This window comes from Vidua macroura, chromosome 15 (assembly GCF_024509145.1).
Source record: "Vidua macroura isolate BioBank_ID:100142 chromosome 15, ASM2450914v1, whole genome shotgun sequence".
Lineage (NCBI taxonomy): Eukaryota > Metazoa > Chordata > Aves > Passeriformes > Viduidae > Vidua > Vidua macroura.
In genome coordinates this window covers 2,067,619-2,073,618 of record NC_071585.1, presented here as the reverse complement: position 1 = coordinate 2,073,618, position 6,000 = coordinate 2,067,619, and the positions used below count along the sequence as shown (strand labels likewise).

General features: G+C 50.7%; 1 protein-coding gene across 2 annotated transcripts in view; it reads left to right on the top strand.

Moving 5' to 3' along the window:
• The first annotated feature begins 255 nt into the window (after window positions 1–255).
• Window positions 256–6,000, top strand: part of SIL1 (SIL1 nucleotide exchange factor) — a 98,850-nt gene continuing 93,105 nt past the window's right edge. The window contains exon 1 of one of the 2 annotated variants that reach the window (XM_053991168.1): window positions 256–298. The gene's annotated coding sequence lies outside the window, so the exon portion shown is untranslated. Of the gene's footprint in view, window positions 299–320; window positions 538–6,000 lie in introns of those variants that run through there. The other variant, XM_053991167.1, reaches the window with a different exon arrangement.

The window sequence follows — 6,000 nt, the reverse complement described above, 5'->3', positions numbered from 1 at the left end:
GGACAAGGCTCAGGCCGGCGAGCCGAGCCTGGGACACGGCGAGGCCAGGGCAGCGCCAGCGCCGCCGCCGCCGCCGCCTGACGGGGCACGGGCGGGGCCAGGGGGCGGGGCCAAGGGCGGTGCGGACAGAACGGGACAGCCCAGGGGGTGTGGCCAGGATTGGGGCAGTGCTGACTGGGTGGGGCGGGACTAGGGGCGGGGCTAAGGGCAGGAGCTGGGCCAAGGACGGCGCTGATTGGCTGTGGCGGGGCCGGGGCGGGGCGGCTGGGGCTGGGCGGAGCGTGCGCAGTGCGGAGCGGTGAGTCGGGGTGGGGGGGTCGCGGTGGGCGGCGTTGCTGGCGGCCCGTGAGGGCCGGGCGGTGGCTCCGGGTCGGGACCCGGGATCCTGGATAGAGCCCTGGTTCCGGCCCCGTGGGCACCGGCCGCTGCCTCCCCTCTGCGCTGCCCTCGCGCGAGCGGAGCCGGCGGTGAGGCCTTGCCGGTGAGACCGCCGGCCCGGTTCCCCTCAGAGCGGCCGTGGCCGGGCCGTTAGGGACGGTGCGTGCGCGGCCCCGGGGGCTCGGGCAGGCCTGGCAGGACAAACAGCTGCTGCGGCTGGAGTGTTGCTGCAGGGACCGCAAACGCGGGCCCTGTGAGGGGCACTTAGGCACACGGTCGGGGCAGGACAGGGATCCCTTACACTGAAGGGTTTAAAACAAAAATATTTACGCGTAAGTTTCCCCCAACGGGCACAGTTTGGATCCTGCCTGGAGCGTGAGGGTGGGCTGGGTGTCCTCTGGCCTACTGTGTACCCAGGCTGCTGTGGAATAAAAACGTGCTGGAAAAATTGGAATAGTTTTGGGATATTGAAATGGATGTTTCTTCAGGGTGTGGGCTCTTTAACACGAGGTCTGAATTTTAAAACTGTTTTAGTTGTTTTGGTACAAACCTGCATATAGTTCTCTGGCTGAAGAACTGGTAAAACGATGCGTTGCACAAGGCCAGGAAGGGAGTGCTGAGCAAATGGGATTTTGTATATAAACGCTGCTTGGAATGTTGCCGTAAAATATTTAAGTTACATTTAGAATGTTCAGTGGTTGACTAGCACTTGTCGACAGAGCACTGACGCCACCCGCCTTCAGGAGGGTCTGGGTTTACACCAAGTTCTGTAGACACAATTTCTTAAGGCCAAGTTATTTATTCTGCAGTGTTTTTCTGCTAGAACTAACCCAGTCCCAGTGCCGTGCAGAGGCAGAGCTGCCTGCACCAGTGCTGCTCAGTGTGCCTGCCAAAGGAGGATAATCTGCAGAGGCATTTCTGTGATGGAGCTTTCTGTGGAAGAGGCTGCTCCGTGCATAGCCCGGCAGGAACCTTTGAAGTGCAGATAAGTGTCCAGAGGGCGTTAGAAGAAGATGACACGCCCTGTCATTTACTGAACGTGCTGCCGCAGTGTTCCTGCTCCCTGTGATCATTTGAATTCATTTCTCTGGGAGGAGCATTGTTAAGGGATGGACTTCTAATTTTCTCTTTCTTTCTTTTCCTCAACCCTGCCTTAAAATGACCCAGCCTGGTCCACTTTGCTTTTCAGCAGCCTCTAGGGCATTTCTATGGTGGAAGTATCCAAAATACTGTCCCAGAAACTTCAGTGTAGGAGTCCCGCTACCAGAGGTGGGAGAGCAGTGTTGCGAGTTCCTGGAGGGTGCTGTCTGTGTGACCCTGTATTTACCATATTTGAAGGGATACAAATACGATTCTTTGGAAGAAATCAGATGGAAGCAGTGAACTGGTGAATTGCTGGTGAACTGTCAGAACAGCCTTTGAACCCACAGTGTTGTCCCTGTGTCCTGAATCAGCACAAGAGCAGGGTTGGTGCTACTGCCACCACCTTCTTCATTTTTGCAGTGGAGAATTCCTTTAGCCTGAGCAATAAAACACCTGGAAAACTTCAGCACCCCCAAACCTGTCTCTGTCTGCTTCTGCTTGGGTTGGGCAGATGGGGTTGAAAGCACAGCAGCCATACTTTGAGAATTTGTGAAGCATTGGGTTATTTGGATAAATTTAGGGATAATAGTCAGCCTTTACATGTGCTCATCCTGTGTGCTACTGACTCCCTCTGTGACTTTTATAACCCACCTCAGCTCTTACACTCTGCGTTCTCCTCTGAGAAATAACTCTCGGCTCAGGCTCGTGAGGGAGGTGAATCAGCTTTAATTAAGATCTGTCGAGCACTTTGTTGATAAGTTCTCAATAGCTGGTTGCTATTTTTTATGAACACGCAGATATTCTTAGCACCTGCAGTGGGAAGTGACACAAGGCTGGGGATCTCTGCAAGCAGCCCTGCAAAGGGAGACGGCGCCTGCTCACCAAGGATAGATCCATTCTGGCTGTGGTTCGCGAGGCAGCTCAGCAAAACCCCAAATCCCTCTGAGTCTTTGGGAAATCTGAAATGTTCCTGAGAGCTAAGCCCTGCTTTTGCATGAGATCTGTAGCTTTTGCCCCCTCGCTGGATTTCTCCCAAGCTGCTGGTTGGGTTTGGTGCAGCTGTTTTCTGGTGGCACCAGCTGCTGTCGCCTGCTTTGTAACACCTTGTGGCAATGACTTCAGTGGCTTTCAATGACTGTCCTCTCAAATTCAGGTGTTTGGGGTAGGCAGGGCTGGGTGATGGCCCATGTGGGCTTCAGACAGTCACAGAGGTCGGTGGGGCTGTGTGGGGTGGGAGGGGAGGAGGGAAGCCGGGAAGCCGTGTCTTCCCCAGGGCAGCATCCCCTTCCCTGCTGGCTTCTCTGCTGCAGCAGCGAGGTGGCAAATGAAGCTTGATGAGCTTTGTTTGTGAGGGATAAGGAAGGTGTGAATGGAAACGGTCACACTGGTGCTGGGTCTGTGTTGTGTGGGTGCCCCTCAGCAGGATGAGGAGCTCTGTTGTATTTTGGGGAAGAGAAAGCTGTTCATTTGGCTTTGTCACTGCTGTAGGAGTAGCCAGATGGAGGATGCTAAAATGAAATAGAGGGCTGGAACAGCCTCCTTGTCCGTGGCCCTGTCCTGAGCCAGGTGAGAGATACTTGGCTCCAGGGTGGACATTGGTGGATGGTAGTGCAGATCTGGACAGGGCCCAGTTCCCTCTGGGCCTTGATGGAATCCCACTCTCAGAGCCTGACAGCTCATATAACTTGCCCTTGCAGCAAACTGAGCAGCCAGTTTGTCTCTTGCCTTCATAGAGCGGGGAGCCTGTGGCTGGTTGTCCTTGTAAATAAACCCTGTTAAAATCTGGGAGCTGGTACTGGCTCTGGAGGGAGCAGGGATGGAGAAACCTCTCCACAGCTGGTATGGGGCAGCATGTTTCATACTGCTGACTGCTCCTGCTGGCTGCCCAGACCCTCTGGTTTGTCTGTAACTCAGAGCTGATACCCAGCATGGAGCCCAGAATTGGGTATTTTATGTTCCTGGATCACAGGGTGATGTTCAGCTCTTTGGAGCTGTGGTGTCACAGTGCTGGCACATTTAGTCTGGTCTCAAGTTTTCCCCAGGTTCTCTCTGGAGAGCTTTCCCCTGGACTCTGTTTGTGTGCTTGATCTCTGTTTGTGCTGTTTCCAAGTGCACTTCTTTGCATTGTTCTCCTTGCTTTTCTTTCTATTGATTTGTGGGTGTTTTGGGAACTTTTCTTCAGTTTATCAATTCTGATCATGACCTCCAGAGTGCTTCCAGCTCTTAACTCCTGGGCATCCTTTCAGGTTTTATAAAAGTGCTTTCTCTTTCGTTGTTCAAACGATTAATGGAAAGGTTGAACAGAAGCAGACCTGGGCTGAGCTCCCAGGGCCCATACACAAGGATTTCTCTTGTGCTGACAGGGAATTGCTGATAGGTACCCCTCAAGTGTGTGGGCTTAAGTTGCTTTGGTTGGTCTTTTTTTTTCTTAGTTAGTAATGAGCACTGGGCCTTATGAAGGTGATCTTGCCCAGACCCAGCTCCTCTGACTTTTGAAAGCATCAGATTGATAGAGTGAAAAGCCTGCTTTGTTAGAGGTGTGATGGGCAGGTCTCTCTAGTGGCAGACTGTGCTCTCCTTCTGAAGGCTGAGGTGATTTTTAAGAGCTTTCGTGAACTTTGTTCACCTGGGGCCTCTTGCTGACACTTACTGGCACTGGCACAGCTCGGAGGCAATCCTCAGCCCTGCTTCCCACTCAGAGCTGCCTCAGCAGTGGGTTGTGCATGGGGGAAGCTGTGTCCAGCATCTCCTGCTCCCCTTTTCTCTCCATAGGTCTCGCCTCAGTGAGAACTGGACTTGTCTGTATGTGGCTAAGATAGCAAAAATACATTTTTATCCTCAAGCAATCCCAAGTTCCTTGTGTGGTTGTTCTTCTCAGGAAAAGAGAAAACTACTTGTTCTGGAGAAATTAATGACGCTCAGTTTTAGTCCTAAATAGTGTGTCACGGTGGGTGTGGTTGCAGGATACCTCATTGCACCGGGCCTTTGCTGTCACCTCAGTGCCAACTGCTTAAGGAAGCGGAGTTACTTGAGCTGAAATAGATTTCACTGGAGCAAACGTCTCTGCCCAAGCAGGACCAGCTCTACCCTCCCTGAATTCTGTGAGTACTGAGCTGCTGGGCTCAGCTGCCTAAAGTTTAAGAATTGGTCCTTTTCTGAAGTGCTCTTCCACCTGCTATTCCATCTTTCTTTGCACATGGGTCTAACTCTGGGGTGAAATTTGGGCCCCACCGAATTTAAGGACAACAAAGGATTCCTCTGTGGTGTTTGTGTCTTCCTCCTCTCCAGGCTGGTAACTTGTGGTACCCAGCTGTTCACTCCAGCTGTGCTTCAGGGACACCATCAACAGGATGGAGACACTGTGCCCTCTTTGTTCTCCTGTCTTGGTCCATGGCTGATGGTAGAATCATGGAATCATGGAATATTCTGAGTTGGAAGGTACCTACAAGCATCATTGTGTCCAACTTGGTGGATGCCCTGACCTAATTTCAGTTCCAGGGCAGAAAATTCAGTCTCCCTAAAACATTCCTATGGCTTCTGTTGGAGTCTTCTTCACTTTTTTTCCAGGGGGCTGTGTGCTGTAGTTAAATATGGACGGAAAGGTTGTGTTCCACTCTGGATTACAGCTGAATCTCAGTGGTGGATAAATTGTCTAGTTTGCAAAGCCCTTTGGGCTTCATGGGCTGTAGGAAGCTGTATTTTATTCTAGATGTGTGTTTGCTGATAATTCTATAGGATTTGCAGACAGCAGGTTGTAAGAGCCCTGATTATACTGGTTCCCTGTGCAGTCAGACTCTGCCCAAATAATTCAAGTGCCTGCTGCAGAGAGAGGGAAAGGAAGATGGAAGGATGATTTAGAAATCTCTGGAGTAGATGGGAAGAAGATGCAGATGTTGATCTGAAGGAGATACCAAGCCACATATATGCCTTTAAACATCTAAATAAAAGTCAGGATTTTTTAAATGGTTGCATACTTTAAACCCAAATAATTCCTTTAACAAGAAGTTTTAAAGGTTTAACTTAATTTTAGAATTTTTATTTCAAGTGTACTTCCATAAAATTAACTTTTTGAATGCAGAATGCTTTAATGTCTTCCGTGTTGGTGCTCATTTGCAAGAAATCTCTGCACATTTATTTCTTATGTACCAGTTAAATCTATCAGCCAACAGATGTCAAGTGTAGCAAAAATGCTATAATAATATTATGGTCTAATAATAGTTATAATGATTCTAATTACCTGGTGCAGCTTTAAAGAGAGGCAGATTCAGAGATGAGTGCAAAGGAGGTGTTTAACCTTGAACTGCAGAAGCAGGGCACTTCCAGAGGTGCCTGTGCTGTGTGTGCCTCCTCCCTATTGGACATCCCCCTCCCTTTATTTCCTCCAGCAGACGGGGAGCAGCACTCTGGTGTGTTTTTAATGTTCAGGCCTCATTCTGGCTGTGTTCAAAGAGTGCTGGTGAGCTGAGGATGAGCACGTTTCCTGCAATACCTGGGAGAGTGAAGCCTGCTCATTTTCAGCCCCTGTCTGCCCTGCTCTTG